Source organism: Silene latifolia, chromosome 10, assembly GCF_048544455.1.
Source record: "Silene latifolia isolate original U9 population chromosome 10, ASM4854445v1, whole genome shotgun sequence".
Lineage (NCBI taxonomy): Eukaryota > Viridiplantae > Streptophyta > Magnoliopsida > Caryophyllales > Caryophyllaceae > Silene > Silene latifolia.
In genome coordinates, this window is record NC_133535.1 from 57,266,954 (window position 1) to 57,289,787 (window position 22,834).

Sequence of the window (22,834 nt, forward strand, 5' to 3'; positions counted from 1 at the left end):
AGCATTAACATGTTGCTTGGGTGATTTGGAGGCCTCTTCAAGTTTAGCCATGGCCTTCTCAAACTTCAAATTAATGGTATCAATATGAGCACTAAGTTGAGCACCTAATTGAGTAATGGAGTCCACCTCATGTTTTCCTCCTCTAGTAGCCTTCCGAGGTCTACTATATTGTGAGTTATGGACCGCCATTTCTTCAATTTTGTTCCATGTTTGATAGTCATCGACTTTGGTGAACATACCATTTGATCCCATATTGAGAATGTTTCGGGAGTCTTCATAAAGACCATTCCAAAATTGTTGTACAAGGAACCACTCGCTAAGTCCATGGTGTGGACAAGATCGACAAGTGTCCTTGAATCTCTCCCATGCTTCATACAAAGATTCCTCATCCCTTTGTTTGAACCCGGTGATTTGGGCTCTCAACATGTTAGTCTTCTCCGGAGGATAGAATTTCTTGTAGAAAGCAAGTGCCAATTTCTTCCAAGAATCAATACCAAGAGTAGCCTTATCTAGGCTCTTCAAACATTGTTTCGCGGGACCAATCAAAGAAAAAGGAAATAAGACCCATCGGATTTCGTCTTGAGTAACCCTGGTTTGAGAAATCACATCACAATAGTCACAAAAAGTCTCCATATGAGAATGAGGGTCCTCAGTAGGCATCCCGCCAAATTGACTTCTCTCAACCAATTGTATAAATCCGAATTTGGCAATGAAATTACCGGTTAAATGTTGTGGTGTAGGAGTACTATTTTTTAGGTTCTTCTCGGTTGGTACGGAATGTGATGAGAATTTAGGCATTGTAGGTTAATTTTGTGGTGAGTTTTTTATTGGGTTATCCTCTCCTTATCTTGCAAAAGGGTTGATGAACTCAATGTTATTTGGTTGGATGTCCACAATCTCATCAATACCTCTCAAAGTATTTCTTGAAAGTCTTCTATTGTTGGTCAAAGTTCTTTCGATTTCAAGATCAATGGGTAACAAGTTACCTTGTGATCTCCTAGACATGCAAAATATCAAACAACTCGAAAACAATTAAAACAACCTTGAGGAGATTGACTTCCCCAAGGTAAAGAAAGATACAACTAAAAACAATTAAAGAAAATCAAATCTAGTTAACACCATCCCCGGTAACGGCGCCATTTTTGGTCGTTGGTGTGTGGTACTCGTCGTCAAAAGTCACCTAACCAAAACAATATTTATAACTTTACAAACTACTCTTAGTAAAGAGGCAAATAAAGGTCGGATCCCAAGGGACGGGTATTGATGTAGGATTTTAAATTGTAAATGGTCGTGTCTTAGGGTGTCACAATTTGGAGTTGAGATAGGAGATTAATTAAAACTAATCAATAATAAAAACAAAGCAAGGTAGATAAAATGAAGATGTAAACAATTGATTAAAAGCACTAGGGTGTCATGGGTTCATAGGGGATTCATGGGAGTTGATCATAAAAACATGTTCTCTACTAGATGCAAGAACTTATTGTTGTGATGGGATCGAGTTAGTGTATATCTTACAATCCCTAAGAAGGTTTGGGTCACGGAGCCGAATCGATTAGATTGTACAACACCTACAAGTCGACTTAGTCCTTCCTATCCAACTATATGCATGGTCTAATGAGACTCGAGTTGGTTTATGTCTTACAAGTCTCATTGAAATGATAGGTGATGGGTAAAAAATGCAAGGATTCATAGGCTCGCATTTCATCAAACACAACATGTTCATAAGTTGCAATCACAACAAGCAAGCAAATTAATTATGAAAACATATTAGATTAAGCATGAATCAATCCCCATGTTGGTTTCCCCTAATTCCCGATTAACCCTAGCTAAGGAAACTACTCACTCATTATCAAGTTTAACATGCTAACAATGTTGTCAATCATACTAGCAAGGCAAAACATGATGAACAAATGAAAATGATTAACAATAATTAAAAGGATTAAGAGAGAATTATACCTATGAAGATTCCAAAATAATAAAGCAACGAATAATAGAAGTACTTGATGATTGATGGAAGGTTGTCAATCTTCCAATAAACCCAAATAATCTTCTAATTACCCGAAATTAATGATGAACAATAAAGAAATTAAGGAATGAGATTTGTATTAAGACTAGATAAAGAGTTGGTTACAAGATTAAGATGAGATTACTAATTTATTACAACTTGATTAAGAGAGCATGCTAATCTAGGTAGTACAAAGGGTATTTATTACTAAGGATTAGGTACAAAGATTAGCGTTAATAAGGGCTTAAATGACTATTAAGACCCTTAAGAAAAGTTGAGGAAATGCTCCTCTCCAAGGAGATGAGCATCTCCGTTTTGCTGGTCCCGTGTGGATATGTTCGTCCCGAGCGGCTTGGAAGCTGGCACGGTGGGTTCTGTCAGGAGATCCGAACGGATCATAGAGGAGACACTCGGATCCTAGGGCTTTAAGATGTGCATCTTAAGCTCCGGACGCTCGGATTGTGGTGCATGGAGATGCCCGGATTGCTGGCAATCCGCTTGGATCCTGGGTCAGACACTTCTTTTCTCTTCAATCCTTGACAATCCGCGAGGATCTTGTTGACTATGCAAGGATCCTTTCATCATTGGCCAATCTACTTTATTATCTACATAGGCCTTCTAGTATCGCCTTCCCTTTGATGCTTGGTCATTAGATGCGATCAATTTTGCTCCATTTTGCCATGTAAATGAAAGGTTTGCACTCCTCTGCTACCAAGGAAACAAAACCTCAAAGAATATGCATAATGGGAAACTAAAGATAGTAAATGACCCAATTATGCACTATAAAGCATAGGAACAAGGCTAATTCGGGGACTAAATGTGCTCAAATATGAGTCACTTCGCCGATGTCGGGTTGGGTTCTGCAAGCTTGACATGAATAGTGTTCTAAAAAGCATGTCAAAAAATGCTTGATATGAACTAATTATATTAATTTCATTGCTTTGTAATTAAAGTGTAAAAAACATTCTTGATATGAACTGATTATATTAAGTTCGTTGCTTTGTAGTTAGTCAAAGTTTATCATCGTACTTGAGTTAAAATGACATGGTATATAGAACCAAAGATGATTATTTATGTATGACTAATGTGGTTTTTTGTAAATGTAAACAAATGAAAGTGGGTTATAAAATACCCCTTTAAAAATTTAATTAACCAAATATTATCACCGAGTCACAGATTAAACCGTCATGGCATGAAGAGCCAAGGGTATGCGACAGTGCGGTCTGCGGTACGGTGTTAAGCTTCATAATTTTCTTCTTCGTGCCCACTTCCCTCATCGAACTCTCCGGGAATATGCTGACTATGAACTCCAATCCTGGGACGCGAATAGATCGAGTAGAATGAGGGATAATACTCATGTCAATGCTCTGAGATGCCACCAAGGGACGATCCATCTAATCAAGGGACCTCCTTCATTCTTTAGTTTGTTCTCCCAATAGTTGCACACTCGAGAAAATTCCACCATGTATAGCCTTGTCCCTATCACGATTGATCGTGATCGATATCCAAGCACGTCAACTAGGGACTTGATCAATCGCAGTCGATCCATCAACCAAATACACAAAATTAGGGCTAAGTATTAGTATACATCTCTCCCAGAGAACTCACGGCCGAAACAAAAGAGAAGAAAAAAAAACGAAAAAATACGGAAAAAGAAAGGAGACGGGGTCGTTTTACCTCTAAAATGATAAGACTTCCTAGATACGGGCCTTTCGATTATCCAACCCTAAAATGGTCTCTCCTAATACCAAGCAAGCTAGGCTCTAACGCTGTTCCATTATGCTCGATAATACCCAAGAATCGCAGGTCACCTCTCATTTCCGCATAACATGGCCCTTTAAGAGAAAGCATCGAATAAGGCAAAATCCAAAGGCTCTGCGCCTCGCAGCATAGGAAATAGAAGGGTCCCCCCTATCTATGAAACGGTCTACAAAGTCAACCATTCTTACATCTTTAGCGGTCACAAGTCGGTCCACCTTAGCCTTGGTCAATCCTAGAAGGTCCCTAAATTTATTTTTATATCTTTGGGAGACAGATCGTAAGGCCGAAAGATTTTTCATATCCCGCCCTCCAATCGCTGCAAATTCTTCGGGGAAAGGACAAATTTCGCCTCCGGGAAAGGCAAATACGTGATAATCGGGGTTCCAATATTCAAGGAACGGTCTTACCACTTTTACTTGCTTAAAACTGATGATCAATCCAAGAATACCCATGTCATGCTTCTCCATGTTCGAAAACTCATTGGTCTATTCTTTGAGTCGGGATTCAAAAGAATCTTTTTTTTGGAAATATTTTTTTAGAGAGATTGTATGTATTTAATGAGCTACCGAATAATAGAAGGGAGAATTGTGAGAATAGAAGCTAACTTGAGGCCTCTATTTATATTATTCAACCTTTCCTAATTATGCTGAGGAAGAGACCAACTCAAGAGAAAACGAACCAACAGCCGCGCCCTTTCGAAGTGTCGCAGCTCTTCATGCGCCTTTTCCCCAGCTTTATTCTCTGCTAATTTCCGTGGAGGATCTATCATATTCCCGTTTTAGTTAATGTATCCTATTCCTATAGGGATATATTTGTTAAATTCGTAAATTTTCTTTCTTTACCAAATTTCTACTCATATTTCGTTGCGGAATTTAATTCCAAAGCAGGTTCACTTTTCGAGACGATATCGTCATTTTACATTTCGTCGCAAGCACACATACTCTTTTTTTTTTTTTTTTTTTTTGGAAATCATTTCGCTCCCTCACATTTTTTTGTTATTTTTATTTTCAATTCTTTCACACTTACTTTTTCATTTATTTTATTCTTTTTAGGGGGAAGCACTCCTATTGTCTGTCGCGCGTCGACTCATTTTTTTCATTTTTTTTCCTCACTATGCACCATTTTTTCTACATTTTCGACTTGGTCAAGTTACATTTTATTTTGTTTAGGCAAATATGCCAAAATTTTCTACGTGAGTTTCTGCAGCATGACGGCGTAAACCGTTAATATGCCAAACCTGCTTCCAAACTAACCTCCAGGTACGATGAATTTTCCAACCAACAACAACAAATGGCTCGCAGGCCATCATATATACACAGTAACATGTTCATATATGCATCAAAATTTGAGCTCATGCCTGAAAGCAAATAAAAATGTACAAAACTACCAGTCTGGCTACGACGATCAGCTAGATGACCTCTCAGCTCTGCCACCATTGCCTCAAGAATGGCGATGTCGGAATCCATAACGTCAAGCTCCCTCAACATGGGTGTCGTCTCCTATCGCGACTCCTCCAGTTTGCGCTCTCGCTCACACTCCCTCTGAAAGGAAGAAGGCCGATAAATGACAAAGCATAGAAAGACAAGTACTCTAAAAGCACCTCAAATGTTCACGTATATCAATAAAGGAAGAAAGGGAGGTTCATATCCATCATATTAGGCCATTTGAAAGAGCCTCCACAGCCGTCGCTCGCAGCCAGTTGGCCATCCTCCACAGCTCCACATGCCTCGACGGTGCCACCTGCATTTTCATTTTAAAAAAAAAAAGGTTTATCGTGTTCTTACACAATTATCAAAAGAAGATGAGACAACTAAACTAGGGGCTTACCCTCCGTAGGACATGCTACCACTCATCAAGTCCAGCCTCTGTCACCCTCTCGGTTAAGGACGGGATCTCCATGGACATCGTCGTACCAGCTGGGCCCAGGTACTCCAACGTCTCAGGAAACGTTGGGGGCTCGACGCCCGCCACCTCGATATCCTGCCAAATCAATTTTGTTTTTTCCAATCTATATTCAAATGAATTTCAAGCAGCCAAAAGATGTATACTCACCAAGATCGGCCAGTACGCCAGGCTCCTCCGCACAAACTACAAGTACTCGAGGTCGGGAAGGAAAAGAGCATCACCACTCGCTCCCGCCAGGCCAGCCGTCCTCTCAGCCTCCGAAGGCTCCCTAAACATCGTTCGTGGAGGATCGATGGGAACCACGAAGACGTTGTAGAGACACTATCGAGCCACCCGCTCACCAAGGTACTACACAGGCCCCATGGGCGTTGTAAGAAGCAACCTACTTGAACTCCTAGGTCGGAGAACGTCGACCACAAAGGCTGGAGCGCCAGAGTAGCCCTCCTAGGATCTCGACACCCAGTAAAATGCATACCAGGGGTCATTCATCTGATCGCTATTAATCAAGAAAAGCAAATAAAATTGAGAGCAAGGTAGAGTGCTTACACTGTGAAGCTGCAGAACGTTGACACCCCTCCTGCAGGTGTCGTAAGAAGCCCGTTGGCTCTTCTGCCGATACATGATCCAGTCTCTCACCACGGGGTACTCTCTCGCCATATGCGCCGCCCTCGTAAGAGGAAAGCCGAGCAAGTAGGAGTACACCCATGCCTGAAAAGAATAAATCATTCAAAATGATCATTCATTTTATTTAAAATAATCTTTCATTTTATTCAAAATAATCCTTTATTTCATTCAAAATGATCCTTCATTTCCTATTCTATTTTCAAAAATTTATTTTATTTTCACAATGATCTTTCGTTTTATTCATTTCACATTTACTTCTAAATGATCCTTCATTCATAAATGATTCATCACTTCTACCCATTTCAAAATTCATAAAAGAAAAATAAAGAAAGGTTCATACCTCCAACATGAGACATGGACCGACAGTAGCGGGAGAAGTCCCCTTCTCCATCAGCTTCGGACAAACCATGGCCTTCATGTACCACGAGAGGACTGCAAAGCTAGGAGCAACCCGGTCCAGACGACCTAGGCTACTCAAGTCAGCAAGAAAAGGAACAAGCTTCGTCGATAACCTCACCCCTTTGTCTCCGAAGTAAATTGAAGAGGAAACCACCCGAGCCACAACTGCGCCTGTTGCTTAGCCGTACAAGGTGGAGGAGGCACCATACCACCACCTGCAGTCATCGCCACCCTCGCTAGAGCCTTACCGTCAAAGTAATCTTTAACGTAACAGCTCGGAACAAGGCTGGGTACCATAGCCATGGCCCTAGCAAGGTTCCAGTCCATCAAACCCCTAGCCTCTGCTGAGTCTACTATGATGGACGTTGCAGGCCACACTATCGGCTCCTCTCCACAAGGCAAGCCAAAGATCATGCTGTAGTCCTCCAAGGTGACCCCGATCTCTCCAAAAGGTATATGGAAAGTAGAGGTCGTGTCCCAGAAGCGGTCTTAGAAGGCTCGAATTAGGCACATGTTCGCCTGACTCTTCTACCTCTTGATCTCACACCAGTCCCTCACCAAAGCTCTGAAGGCCCCACGCTCGATAATAGCCTTCTCCTCCTCTGGCAACCTCTCAAAGGCCTCCATCATGGTCGTATATTCAAAGAACGACCTCATCTTGCCAGCCTCCTGGATTTTCAAAGGTTCATTAGCTTCTAAGCTAAGCACAGCTGATGAATATAAAAATATAACTCAATACAAGGCTAGTTTGAAAGCATACCATGCGTCTTCCCGTACGGTACGACAAGTGGCTCTCCGCTTCCCAAATGAGATGTCGGCCATCTTATTTATCAGCCCACTGAGGCGCAGGCACAAGATGACGCCCCCTCCTCCTCACGGTGACCATCTTGGGCACCTCTTCCTCCATCTCTTCTGCTACCCCCGTTTTAGCAGTTTTTTCAAGCTATTTTTCACTATTATCTACCAAGTAAAAAAATGCGATAAATTCACGTTCTTACGTGTCTAATTCAAGCTTAGTCATGGTTTTGAGTCGAAATTATGGCAGTATTTCATTACTATGCCAAAACCCATGCAAAGACTGTCCCAGAAGACCTGACACAAACTGGAAATCCGGCATGGTAGAAAGTTTACCCATCATCCAAGGGTTCCAAAACATCAAGTTTTATTGAAAATCGACTAGTATAAGGTCATTTTCGATCCATTTGAAGCGGTTTAGCAAAGATCGTCTCATTTTGGTCTCAAATCATCATTACTCAATGAAAATTGGAAATGAATACATGGTTATGCTCCTAGCATGTTCAATTACTCATTTATAATATCAATTTCAAGGGACAAATTCATTTGGGACGAAACCCCTAAATTTTCGAAATTTCGGGGTAAAACCCCTAATTTTCTACTTCTAATTAAAGCTACAAATGAAAATTAAAGTAAAGACAAGATCCATACCTGGATTGGTCATGACGAAACCCCTAATTTTCTACTTCTAATTAAAGCTACTATTTTTTAAATAAAAACGCAAACTATTATTATTATCAATTATCATCATCATCATCATCATTATCATTACTACTACTACTACTACTACTACTACTACTACTACTACTACTACTACTACTACTACTACTACTACTACTACTACTACTACTACTACTACTTCCACCACGACTACTACTACCACGACTACTACTACTACTACTACTACTACTACTACTACTACTACTACTACTATAAGAAGAAGAAGATTACTAAATTAAGATTAATACTAGTAATTATACTAATTTGAGTGATTAACTAGGCAGCCACCATAAACCACAGTACACCATCAATTTTATTAGGTGAAATAATAGAGCACCAATTTGCTAGAATGTTGTTCAAAGTCTAGCCATATATCATCCTGATTTGAGTGATTTTGTAGCCACCACAAAGCAACAAGAATCCTAATTTTATTAAATAGATAAATAAAAGTCGACAGGCGGCCCTAATTTCATCTTTAACCAACAAATAAAATTTGATTGATTAATTAAAACTCAACAAATAATATTAATAATTGATAAACAAGTAAATTAATTTATTATTCAATAAATTAGAATCCATCTTGTAAGTTTTAAATCATTTGAGCAATTAAATTGACTTCTAGGGAAAAATATTGATTCAATAGCATTTGGTTCAGTTTTAGGTGAAAAGGGTACAAACTAGAACGTTTATGAAAAAGTGTATGTGAAAGATTAAAGTTCGTATATGAAAAAACAGTTAGGTATTAATAATAGTAATATTAAAATTAACAATGTTATTAATCATATTATTAATAATTAATAATTAATATTCATATTCATATTCATATTCATATTCATATTCATATTCATATTCATATTAATAATAATATTCATATTCTTACTCAAGATCTCTGTGAACATCCGTGTTCATTGGCATCACAAGAGTCATTCTAGACATAGAATGCTAAGGGTAACGAAATTCTTAGTGTTAATGTCACTACTTTGTGTCTTGATATGACGCGAAGTATTCGAACGGTTCAAATTTTCAATAAAAATTTGTGGGGACTCCACAAATGCAGGCTTGTCAAACCTTTCACTGGTTTCAATGCCTTTCAAATCGGTAATGACTCATGACTTGCTTTGGCCTCGCGTCGGAGTTCTATGGGAGAAGTGTCGCCGCCTCGAAACCAGCGTGGGTGCGCGCGGGTGGCTCTGTCCACACTTAGAAAATGGTGGCTAGTCGAATGAATTGTATTTGTTGAAGTACAAAAACCGTTTTAACCCTAACATGTGAGAGCAATTTCTAAGTCATCTTTTAATACAAAAACTATTTGTCAAAGTAGTTTAGCATGCGAGGTTCATTGATCTATTTTAAGCAAACATAAACATAAACATGGCTTAGAACGACAATGGGGGAGCCGTTAGGAGCTAAACTATTATAACAATAATAATTGAATAAAACAATGAAAAAACAAGGTTAGTAATGCAATAAATACAAGAATTAAACCAAACATAAATAATCTAATTAATTTTTCTCGTATTCTAGTTAAGTCAATTAACTTATCGATTTGAATTTAATCCTAAATTCATTGCATGCATAATTAAATAAATTTCTAATTATCTACATTGTAACTGATTAATTAAACACACAAATGATTTATGAAAAATAAAAATAAGAAGCGAGTAAAAGAGAGAGATGAGAATTTGTTCACCCTCAACTTGCATGTATTGCGGACTCCATTCCGGTTCGATGGATGAAGGTGCGTCTTCGACGGTTTTCGAATAAGACAAAGTTTCGGTTTTTAAAGTTGATTTTGAATGAAGAATTCGCGGTTTTATAACTCTTGCGCAACAGTTTTCAAATCATCACCTTGGACTCGTTTCCTATAAAACTTCGATCCGGAAGATATTTTGGAATTGTGGGACTCCAAAGTTTTGATATTTATAAAAAAAAAAACAGAAACAAAAATGACTTTTTAATGACTGAAAACGAGCAATAACAGGAGCAGTGCGAAATAGGAGTGAAAGTAACTATTCGAGCAACTTAATGCTCAAATCTTTTCTAAAACTCGTGTATGAAGGTTTTGAATGACTTTTGGGGTTGTGTGTGTGTGTGGCATATGATGAAATGGTGAAGGAATAATGGAGGTTTTGTTGTGGTTTGAGGCGGATTTCGAAGGTGATGTTTCTGCTCTGGTTTTGCGGGTTTTCGGGACTTTTTTCGTGTGTTTATTGCTCTTTCTCTCTTTGGTTTTTCGTGTATGTTGTTGTGATTTTGTCCTCCATGAATGGTGATGACAGGGTTGTATTTATTGTAGAGAAAAGGCTAGGTGTCTTGGCTAGAAAGACAAACACAATTATGAAGTTTGTGTATGAATGCAACTCAGTTTTTGGTAAGGAAATACGGAGAATATTGGCAGTCAGTTGGTAAGATATTTGCTGAGCTAAAGGGCTAAATTTGGTAAGGAATAGGAGATGTCTAACTTAGAGAACAAGCAAAGGAGACGTCTAGGTGATGCATGATGATAGCTCGAACCCGAGTGCGGGTTTTCGCCAAAATAGAGCAGGAGTAGAGGCACGGTGCTTGTAGGTTTGTGATGTTAGGTTCATATACCTATTATTAGACTCTTCTAATAGTGAACTAATTAACATATTAACATAAGTTCATTAAGATCTAGTGCATGCATAACTAAATAAGATATAAGGAGAAAACATTATTCCTTACTTTGAATATGATTCGAAACAAGGGCACAAATAAGGACACCTTCCTTATTTGTTCTTGAGCTTAAGTGTGATGGATGATCCTCCAAAATCCCAAATATAGAGATCCTTTTCTTGTTGTACCCAAAACATAACCCTTAATCTAATATATTAACTAACTAGATTAATATACTATTATCCTTAAAATAATTCTAATAATATCTTTATTACTACACTAGTAATCTTATATATTGATATTAGAATTTTAGATGAACAATTTTAGAGTTTATGAACTATTTTAGAGAGATAAGGTAATAGTGAATGATAAGAATGATAGATAATTATATGTGGAGGAAAAAATAGAGAACCAATTCTCTAAAAGGAGAAGGGAGTGCCGGTTTGGGAGAGGCTAGAAGGCCAATGCATGACCATCTCCCTTTTTCTTTTTTCTCTTTTCTATACTTTAGGTGTGTAAGGCTAGTGAATTAGGGTCATGATGATGTTTATTTTAACTATTAAAATATATGACCCACTATCCATAACAACCCCTCCATTTTCGGTTCATATATAAAATGGACTCCCATTTTATTTTGTCAATTTGTCATTTGTCACACAATATGTCAGATGTAGCATATAACATGTTATTAATTAATGTAATGCATATTTATCAAATAAATATCATTATATACATTAATTAAGTTTCATATAACCAATTGTCTAGTAATTCTTGATCACATAAATAAAATGGGTCATACTATTATAATTCACAAAATTTTGAAATTATAATCAATCAATCATTCTTAACTTGATTGTTTCACAAACAATAATGAATTTTAGTAATAAAATATTTTAATTAATAAAATAAATCTTATTTAATCAAATTTCAATAAGATATAAATATTCTCTCACACAAAATGAATTGTTCAAATTTAAGGAATTGATTAACTTGTATCGATATACAATTAATCAACTTTTCTATTAAGGGAATTGTCTTATAGGTGTGACCTGAAGGGATCAACTGATCACCACCGTCCAACGATAGTAATGTTAAACTCTAGTTAGCTAATCATTACCGATTAATGTTGATCAGTTAACTATATAATGAATCATCCCTTACGTATTCTTATTATGAGATTTAATTATGATTTTAAATCATGTGATCGCACTATTGTTGAGGACACATACTCCAACAATCTCCCACTTGTCTGAGACAAGTGTGCGTCACCAATTATCTTGTCCTATTACAATCTTCCACTCAATGCAAGGTGTCTTGCAGGTCGTACTTGCTTTTGATCATATCTTGAGTGGTTTCTTCAATCTGGAGAGTAACTGTCTGACCGGAATTATCTACCGTAGATACCTTCCGAGCGTGGCCACACATTTTCAGTTCACTTCTCCTCGAGTGGCCCTGAGATTTTCGACAACCCTGACAAGGGGGTGGACAATTCCTATCGCATTATTCCCTTCGTATAGTCACAGTTCATCATGACCCAAAATACACTCATTTGACTTCTGTGCCACCCCCATACTCCAAGTGCCTTACTAGAACCACTCAGGTATAGGAACATCACCATCTCGGTTACATGAGGCAACGAATATCATAAGACAATAACGAAACGTACTTTAAAAGTAAATATAATTGAACGTTTACATGTTCAAAGCCAAACTGATAAATCAAATAAAATTTCCAAAACCAAATGTCTACTATCCAAAACTGAAAACTAAAGACATCACCTGACACTACGGAAGACTCTTCTAATCCATATGATAACTCATCCCAGCAGCCCAAAAGCGTCATATCAAACCTGCTCAACAACTGCTCACCATCCCCGAATGGATCACCATAGTTTTTAAAACAATTAAACGGGGTCTGTACTAATTAGACGATATAAAACAAACATGAAACAACAGCCAAACAACTCAGTCAACACAAAAGTCCCCAGTCTCCATCAACAATATCCACTCAACTGACTACACACTAAAGTGTGTAGCCCTGCCAGAGTACCCATCGCAACAAGTACTCAACGTCGCCAGTGGGGGACTGCAGCCGTACCCACCAAATCCCCGCTCATCTCCATCGAGCGATAAACCCAAGTTTATTAATGTGCACATCCCTTTTGTGGCGGGTTCCACAGAAGGCGAATCAAGGGCGTGAAGCCACTCCAGCAAGTGACTCCACTCAGCCAGGGACGCACCCCGAAGAACAAAGATAGATAAACAGTAATCACAATAAAACCTCAACAACCGTCTGAAACAATCAACAATATGAAATCACAACCATCTGAAACAATCAACAATCACTAACTACAGCACAATCACCACAATCATGTAATTAATACCGAGTCGGGAAACCCTACCTGGAAAAGTAATCACCACAGACGGTCTAGCAGGTAATCAAAGTCGTTCTTCAATAAAATCACCTCCTATCAAACATACAATCATACAATCACCATCAAATAAGCACAATACCCCAAAAACACCCAATTAAAGTTTTAACCAAACTCAAAGAAACAACATAAAAACTATACAACGATCTTACCCTCGACACGATGAACTCAATGGTGTAAAGAACGTGACGATCCGACAACATTGGCCCTTGGGATTTGATAGTAACGCGATGATGGAGACAACGTAACTTCTTTTCTCTTTGCAGGGTTTTTAGAAAAAGTAAAACTGATGAATAAAGTGATGGAAACACTTAAATATGAATCACGCGTTATTATCAAATCCCGTCAAAAACAACCCGTAAAAGTAACTTACTCGATCGAGTATGTAACTTACGCGATCGAGTGGCCCTTATTCGATCGAGTGTCACACTTACTCGATCGAGTACCCATCAGACAGACTACTGTTTTGTATAAAAACATACTTACTCGACAGAGTAAACCCCACTCGATCGATTACCCATAGACTCATTAAACCATAGTATTACAGTCTTCTCTCCTTAAAAAGAACTTCGTCCCCGAAGTTCAACCCATACTCAAAACAAACATACAAACTCGACCAAGACACAACAACGCAACTAAGAACTCAAAACGAAACCCCAACCTATAAAACATGAACTCTTAACACCAACTCCACCAACTATGTCTACCTCCACAACATGACTCACGATATCGTATCCACCACATTATAGCCTCTCTCGAAACTAACTCCATACACTACCAACTACCATACACAAATGCCGCTAGCTCCGTTTCACTAACATATTATCCATTAGAAAATCCAATATCAACACACTCATAAACATCAAACGGAATGTTACATTCTACCACCCTTAAAAGGAACTTCGTCTTCAAAGTTTACTCCCACTCATAACATCATCATCCAACTGTCAACACTATCAAACTCATAAACATCTTCACCCAACTGTCAACACTATCGAATAATTCTCACACTCCTGGACATCACACTACTACAAGCACGGCCATGACCTTTACCAAAATCAACCACAACACAAATCATCTTTTATTCTACAAGACTCAGACTTCCAAGTCTACTACAACATGTACAACCATTAAACATTCTTTATCGCATCCTACTCCTCTTAAGATAAATGTTACGTCCTCGTAACTCTCTAATACTAAATCTTTTGCTATACTTCCCAAAATCCTCATCGCCATCACATTTTAAAGGTTACCGCCTATAACCTAAACACTCACCATTCCTATATCCTTGACTCTCTTACTTAAACAACTCTCGTACCTCAATTCATTCGGCACACCACCTAACCTATACCACAAAATCCTTGGCTTAACCAAAACTTTAATTCTTCCACATTACCGCAACATGACAAACCTCTCTATATAAACTATATAAAACTCCTATCGCCAAAAGTATATCTCACGATCCACGCTTGTTACGTACACTCACACTGGATCCTCAAGTTCTTTTCTTTCATTACCGCAAAACCCCTCCACAACTTAACATGAAACTAATTCTCAACACCCTATACTCATTGTATAAAAAAAAAGATTATGAACTATCTGTAGCTTTCAGATCCGTATAACACATGTTTCACAACTCACTTGCCTTTACTATGTCTACCAATGCCTCATCTTAGAACAAGATCAAAATTACTGTAACAACCTCTCACAACTGTGTCTCATCAACAGAATATCACATACCATGACAACAACGAAAACATACGCAGCTCTCTTTTATATCATACTCTACCCTCATTCCCAAACTGAAACTGGTAAGAAACATCAACAAACAAAACAACAGTCTATATGTTCAACCAAAACTCACAAGGAACAGCAGCAAACAAAACAACAATCTATGTATAACTGTTATGTACTTACGAAAACTCGTATCGTAATCACCCCGCCTACGCCACCATAACCGGTGACGGTATCGCAACACCGCCACCAATAGTCGTACCGCAGTGCGAAAATACCCGCATCACAACACGAAGTACCGTGCCTGGATCACCACCCGAGGCACAACAATCACATCGATAAACATCACAACCTATACAATCCCATAAACACTGATTCAATATAACTTCTCGGACAAGAAAAAAACTTACTCAAATCCACTTTACTAAATCACAACGCAACATATTATATGAAGTAAACGGATAATAACCTCATGAATATCATCCTCTTACCATATCACGGAATAACATATATCATGAATACATACAAGTATAACCAGTCATGATCACTCAAATTATTACCTTTTTAAACATCATTCCACTAGGTTACCGTATCCAACATATTTTACAGAACATTGGGATAACAACTTTATAACTATCACACCATACCACTTCTCGTGAGGTCAGAACCTCATACAAACATTTATATATATATTAGACCCGTAATGACATCCAACCAGTCACTCCTGATCACGTAAGTTACCATCTGATTAATTTTACCTCTCGCCCAAGCTTAACTTGTATGCCCCTCATAACACATTCTCCCATTCGCACAACGATCATTTCCTGCCAAACGTAACCATTACATTAATACTAAACTACTAGCAACTCCTATAACCACATCTTATGCTCCCTCACAACCATACACATCAATCAGGTGTCTACAAAATCAACCTCTTTAGAATGGCCATTTTTTCTATTTATCATCACTCTTAACCACTGGTGACAATACCTCAACACTACCATCGTTCGAACATCAAGCCTTTTACACTCATCTCTAAACATCACGGTTTCTTTTCCATCCCAAATAACGAACATCAAACCCATCAACCAAATTACTTCAACATTATTTCCAATTCCATCATTAATTGTATTGTCACCCAACTCACCACCAAGATCTTATATCGTGCAAATTATTTACCCAACTTTTTACTTTTCTTAATTCCTCGAAACGCATGATTATCTTGTTGTCCTGAAACTCCAATATAATCATTAACTAGCACCCTCGTGATGGTATCACACATCTCGACGATTCCTTAGTTTTATATCACATAACCTCGGTGAACATTTTCCTAGTTTTACTCCCCTCATTCTTTTCTTTTACACTCGACAAAATCAATTAACCATTCAAATCCTTATTACTTCTACCTAACTCTTTAGTACCCCGGTTGCCTTCTCATTGCTCCAAAACTCCCATCTCATTATTTCATATCATTATCATCTCACTCTCTCTTACCATGGATCCTCTCTTATCATGCCATCACTCACATTTATCACCAATCAGTCCAGACCGTCTCATGCTATCACTCACGCTGATCTCCAATCATCTTTTTTTTTTCAGAATCCCAAAACTCATTTCATAACGTTACTTGTCCAAGGAAATCATACAATAATTTCACCTCTTGATAATGCAAATTCCCAAACTCACTCACTATTTGCAAATCCACGTCGCGACATGTCTCCATTAAGTTCACAATATACCACTTTTCTCAATTCCTCTAAAACGACCTTTCACTACATATATTCTTAACCCACACGATTCCTAACCATCTCACTCCATAATTCTTTACACATCTCAAGTTACCACCATCCGCATCCTTCCTTTAAATCTTTTCATTCTCACGTTCCTTAGACTCACATCTTCCCTTGCCCATGTTTACTTACTTTTACATTACTCAGCACAAAATCATATCACTCATCTCTTCTCACAAAACATGCTCCATGCCTTAATAAGCCTTACCGATCCTTCTTTTCTTTTCCACTACCTACCACGACCGCGTATAACTCATGTCCTCCCCACCGAACTCACACTCACCACAGGTGCTGCTCCTTAAATCATACGATTGGGTAACTTACGCATCAGGACCAATACATACGTAAAACAATGCATACAGAAGCATAAGAACGCCTTTGAATTAAACATAATATGCAACAAAGTCAAAAGATAAGCATATGACCCAAAACAGGGGTTACTAGATCGAGTACAGGCCACTCGATCGAGTGAATAGCCTACTCAATCGAGTAGGTGAAGGTCAGAGACACGTATAACAAATTACCAGGGCTACTCGATCGATTAAGGGTTACTCGATCGAGTAACAAGAGGTGCACTCAATCGAGTGAAGGCCACTTGATCGAGTACCCTACGCATTTCTCAACACTGTCCAGTTTTCGTAAAACGGTCATATCTCACTCGTTTCTTGGACATTTAGGGCGTGTGACCTATCGTTAGAATCCTAACAAAACAAGCTATCACCTCCAATTAGAATCACATCGAAATCATATATACATCTCAATTACAACATTTTAAAGACAACCTCTTTATAATCGAAAACACAACTACTTGATTTTACTCCCAAACAACTTAAACGACAACAAAGTAAACAAAAACAACTCAATACTCATAAGACCAGTATCCTTAACCACATGTTACTATCTTTAAAACCAAGCAACAACATCCATCGTGCACATACATCATTCAAGTTACCAAGCATGTATTACCTACATGTTTTTATTCTATAACTTTACGTAAACAAAATCACAAATATATAACATCAAGTCCCCTATTCACATGTTACTAGCATAACAACCTTATAAAATCTCTTGCATCATACAACATGCTTTATCAGAAATCATATTATCATACAACGATTATTCATCTTTTACCACCAATTCATCCATCATACCACATATTTATCCATCATATTCGTTCAACATATTCACCCAACACATGTTCAATTCACACTCCCAACTTTCTATACTCTTACACAAAACGACTACAACAACATATATACTTACGCATCGCTTTTTATATATAAACAAAACACTTTTCCTTTCATTATTCTAACATGCCACATTATATGTATCAATCATTATACTTTCATGCTTTACAATCAACCAACATACAATTCACGTCAACAACATCTTTCAACTCAGATCTCCCATCCTCCACATGCATGCATCCATCAATTCATACAACATACTACTATATAGATACACAAAGCACAAGATAAGCACATAACGATCCCGACACATACCCCATGTGACTGGTGCAAAATTGTAGGGCGAGTGCGCGACTTTAGGACGTCTCCCAAGTCTTTGCATTAGCTCCTACAACTCCTACCCGGGTTCATTTTAGTTAGACTCCCTAGGTTCATTAGATTCATTGGTTACAGGTTTCAGGATCGTCGCTCTGATACCACTTTGTGACACCCGCATACTCCAAGTGCCTTACCAGGACCACTCAGGTATAGGAACATCACCATCTCGGTTACCCGAGGCAATGAAAATCATAAGACAATAACGAAACGTACTATAAAAGTAAATATAATTTAACGTTTACTTGTTCAAAGCCAAACTTATAAATCAAATACAATTTCCAAAACCAAATGTCTACTATCAAAAACTGAAAACTAAAGATATCGTCTGACACAGCGGAAGACTCTTCTAATCCATGTGATAACTCATCCCAGCTAGCCTAAAAGCGTCATATCAAACCTGCTCAACAACTGCTCACCATACCCGAATGGATCACCACAGTTTTTTAAACAATTAAACGGGGTCAGTACTAATTAGACGATATAAAGCAAACATGAAACAACAGCCAAACAACTCAGTCAACACAACAATCCCCAGTCTCCATCAACAATCTCCACACAACTGACTACACACTAAAGTGTGTAGCCCTGCCAGAGTACCCATCGCAACAAGTAATCCACGCCGTCAGTGGGGGACCGCAGCCATACCCACCAAATCCCAGCTCATCTCCATCGAGCGATAAACCCAAGTTCATTAATGTGCACATCCCTTCTGTGGCGGGTTCCACAAAAGGCAAATCAAGGGCGTGAAGCCACTCCCGCAAGTGACTCCACTCAGCCAAGGACGCACCCTGAAGAACAAACACAGATAAACAGTAATCACATTAAAACCTCAATAACCATCTGAAACAATCAACAATATGAAATCACAACCGTCTGAAACAATCAACAATCACTAACTACAGCACAATCACAACAATCATGTAATTAATACCGAGTAAGGAAACCCTACCTGGAAAAGCAATCACCACAGACGGTCTAGGAGCTAATCAAAGTCTTTCTTCAATGAAATCACCTCCTATCAAACATACAATCATACAATCACCATCTAATAAGCACAATACCCCCAAAAACCCCCAATTAAGGTTTTAACCAAACTCAAAGAAACAACATAAAAACTATACAACGATCTTACCCTCAACACGACGAACTCAATGGTTTAAAGAACGTGACGATCCGACAACCTTAGCCCTTGGGATTTGATAGTAACGCGATGACGGAGACAACGTAACTTCTTTTCTCTTTGAAGGTGTTCCGGGTGTAATTCCAGAGCAGTTATTTGTTACCACCCGTGCTTGTAGAATGACGTCTTTGATTGAATCCTCCTTTCGGTCTCCTGAAACAATGAACAAACTGAGGGCTCGGCTTTGCACCGAGCGAACTCACTCCGACGCTCAAGTCAGCAAACTTAAAGAGATAAGTTGTTGTTACTTGGTGAAGTATATTTTGTAGAGAGATAAGGAAGATATTACCAGATGAATAGTGATTCTTTGGTTAAATTGTGGATCCTTTCCTCAATGAGGGTTGAGGAGTATTTATAGACTTTCACCTTTTGTCACGTAGTGGCCAAGTGGCCAAGTGGCTAGCAGGTGGAAAGATTGATCTACCCTCGGCCGAGGGACCCATGGCAGGCCGGCGAGCCCTGTTGACTCGCCGCCGAGGGGTCTTGGATATGAGTTCACGGATATGTGCCCCGGCTGGCTAGTTGTCCCAGCCGAGACCCAGGTGACAGGCCGACAGGCTCCGTCGGTTAGGCTGTCTAAGTCGTTGACTTGCTTGTGGATATCTTTGACCTTGCTCAATATGTTGACTCGGTCAGCGGGTGCAGAATATGCCCCATCAATTTGCCCCCAGCGTAGTCTATGCCGTGGTATGGGCTTCGATGTGTGTTGAGCGTATATTCTGCGTAAGTAAAAATTTTCTTTCTCGGCCTCTTCTACCTCGGCTTGGTTCTCCTTAGGTTGTACCATATCCCCCCTCCACATGGATGTGTAAAGGGCATTCAATGTGGAAAAGAGAGTGACGCTGGCCGAGACCAGGGTTGAGAGTGCCAGTTGTTTTCGATTGCCCCCAGCCGGTGCTACCTAGCTTGGTTAATCATGTGGCCGGCGGAGAACAGATACTTAGGAATTTGTTGAGGAAGATGAATAGGAAGAGAGATATGAAGGGGCGTGTTGAAGACGCTTGGTCACTGTTGCATTGATTGACGTTCAACTGTTGCAACGATTGACATTCCGTGGTTGCATGTCTGACACGTGTCTGTTCGCTGATTGGCTGACGCTTCATGGCCTGTGCCCTGATTGGTCCTTCTTCATGGGCTTTCCCCTATAAATAGGGCAGTTAGTCCCTGAAATTGGCCACCAATTTCATTTTCTCTAAAATTTTCTTCTCTCTAAACTTTCAAGGGCTTCTTTCTCTTCTAATCTTCAGAGTCGTTACCTCGGCTAGTGCTTTTCTTCAAGGTAAACAAACAAATTTTTCTCAATCTCTTATTTTGTTAAGTAATTGTTGCTACCATGTCTTCTGCTGATGCCGGACCTAGTAACCGTGCGCCGGGGGGTTCCCCGTCGCGTCTTGATGAGGAGGAGATACTAGACACCATCCCGATAAGGTCTGGGGGCCCTAGGTCCCCTTCTCCCGAAGTTGATCCAAAAGCTTTCGAGGATTGGGAGGATGATGATGATGTTGATGATGACGGTGATGATGTTGGAAGGACTCGTCCTAATGAGGGGAGGCAGTACATCATGGATCACGGCGACGCCTGTAAGGTCTGCCCTGATCGTGCTTGGACCCATAAGTTCGCCAGTTGTTCCGGCGAAACACTTTTCGAGGGCCATTACTATTTCGGCAGGGGGTACAAAATTGTTATCCCTGAGGAGGGTCAGGCCGTCTGTTGCCCTCCCCCGGGTTGCACCGGCGTATACATCCGGCACCTGGAGTACGGGCTCCGGTTTCCGCTGAATGAATACGTTATGGCCATCATTAGAGCCATGAACGTCGTCGTGGCCCAACTGCACCCGTTGGCTATTAGGACCATAGTCGGCTTTGTCTGGCTCTGTCTCTTCAAGGGGGAGGTCCCAACGGTTAATTTATTCTCTCTGCTTCACCACCTTCGGCCGTCGTTTCCTGGTCGCGTCGGATGGTACAGCGTGCAAATGGAGCCGGGTTACGTCTCCGTTGATAAGCTTTCCTCCTGCAAGGACTGGAAAGATCGGTGGGTGTACGTTGAGGTGCCGGATGACTATCCGCTCCCCCGGTCCTTCCAGCACCAAGTTAATTTGCGGTGTGAGACTAAGGCGGAGCATGACAAATGGGTCACCCGGAATAAGCTTAAGATGGACGCCAGCAAGGTCCCTCTTAATGCGGATCAGAAGCTGGCGATGAGGCTTTTTGAGGCGGAGAAGAATGGGGTGCCGAAGAGATGGATTCCCCCGACACAGATCATTCTTCAGGATGAGCTTCTCTGCCATGTCGGCCTCATACCGGCCTTAGCACAGGGTGAGTGGGGTCGGTGTGAGGCCCATCTCTACTCTCAATGTTTCTGTTTCTTGAACTTCGATTTATTTCTTCTACTTAACTCTTTCTTTGTTTCCTTTGCAGACCACTTTGGACCGGACCTGTCTGAGGATATCCTTCGGAGAATGGGGCTTGCCAAGGACAAGACCGTTGCTGATTTGCATCTTAAGGCTCTAGCCCGTGATCGCAGAACGTCGCCGAATGATCTCATGGATCAGCAGCTGAAAGGCTTGAATGTGGAGGCGGCCCAGGCGAAGGTTGCTAGTAACATGCCGCGCCGAACGCGGAAAACAAAGTCTTCGGCGGCGACGGCGTCTACATCAGTTCCACCTCCCATCCCTTCAGTCCAGAAGGAGACGGTGGTGATCGTTGACATTACCAATGGGGGGACTCCGATGCGGAGGGATCTCCCCTTGTCCGTAAGAGGAAAGAGCCTGCCCCTGCCGCTAATGCTTCTACTGCTGCCGGCAAGGAAATGCGTCCTCCGACCAAGAAGGCCAAGCATGGTACAGATCTATCCTGTGGCTCAGACTTAGCCGGTTCATTAGGCGTTCCTGATGACAGGCTCTCCGGTATGTCCATGTATGTTGACACGGATGCTTTAATTGAATTTTTTGTAGATCAACCGCTGCCGTCTACCGGTCACACTATTGAACGGCGTGCCGAGAAGAAAAATGCGCAGGCAAGTGGTCAAGATGCCACCGTTGTCACCTCCCTCCCTCAGCCTACCCCCTTACAGATTAAGTCGGAGGGCCTAAGTTTGGCCAGGTTGCTGTCGAAGTGGGCTGATACGGCCGGTGCTCTTATTGTGGAGCAAGAGAAGGCCATTGCTGAAGCTGCCCCACAGCTCGAGCGGCTCAGGCTTGAACTCGACGCTGCGAACAAAGAAGCTGAGAGGGCGAAGGCTGAGGCTGAAGAGGCAGTCCGTGCTGAGAGAAAACTCAGGGAGGACGCTGAA

The 22,834-nt window shown here is 40.2% G+C and overlaps 1 non-coding gene across 1 annotated transcript; it reads left to right on the plus strand.

The window, feature by feature from the left end:
- Nucleotides 1–319: 319 nt before the first annotated feature.
- LOC141610428 (small nucleolar RNA R71) lies at nt 320–426 on the plus strand. Its single transcript, XR_012528336.1, has one exon. It is a non-coding gene; the product is annotated as a small nucleolar RNA R71 (small nucleolar RNA).
- Nucleotides 427–22,834: the final 22,408 nt, after the last annotated feature.